Source organism: Egretta garzetta, unplaced genomic scaffold (assembly GCF_000687185.1).
Source record: "Egretta garzetta isolate BGI_Z169 unplaced genomic scaffold, ASM68718v1 scaffold211, whole genome shotgun sequence".
Lineage (NCBI taxonomy): Eukaryota > Metazoa > Chordata > Aves > Pelecaniformes > Ardeidae > Egretta > Egretta garzetta.
Genome location: NW_009258673.1, coordinates 415970 through 416360, shown reverse-complemented (window position 1 = coordinate 416360; position 391 = coordinate 415970). Strand labels below are relative to the sequence as shown.

Here is a 391-nt window from a genome sequence, read left to right as displayed (position 1 = left end):
CCCCCCAGCTCTGCTTCCCCCCGCTCTTCTTCGTCCGTGTAACTGCCGCCCATCACCGGGGCTTCCAGCACTGCTCCTTGCATGCAACAGGAAAAAACGTTCGGACAAAAGAAAATTCTTACATGTTGATTTTATTAGAAGAATTCAGGGCGGAGGTGGGGTTTACTTCAGGCTCGAGTTTCCCTAAGCTGTGCTCAGCCGTCCCGTTAGACCCTGGAGACAAAACTCGTTTGCCTCTTCCCTTGTGCTGCTTCAGTGCTGCCTGCGCTTCTCCGCTGTTCCCAGCATGTTTTCTTTTTGTAATCGACGAACTTCAGACATGTCCCATAGGGCGTAGATTTGCCTTTAACCTCCCCCCCTCCCCCGAGGGGGTGTTAGGTAAAGGCCAACT

General features: G+C 52.9%; 1 protein-coding gene across 2 annotated transcripts in view; it reads left to right on the top strand.

Moving 5' to 3' along the window:
- Positions 1 to 391, top strand: part of LHX2 (LIM homeobox 2) — a 22563-nt gene that overhangs the window by 7739 nt on the left and 14433 nt on the right. The window lies entirely within an intron of this gene.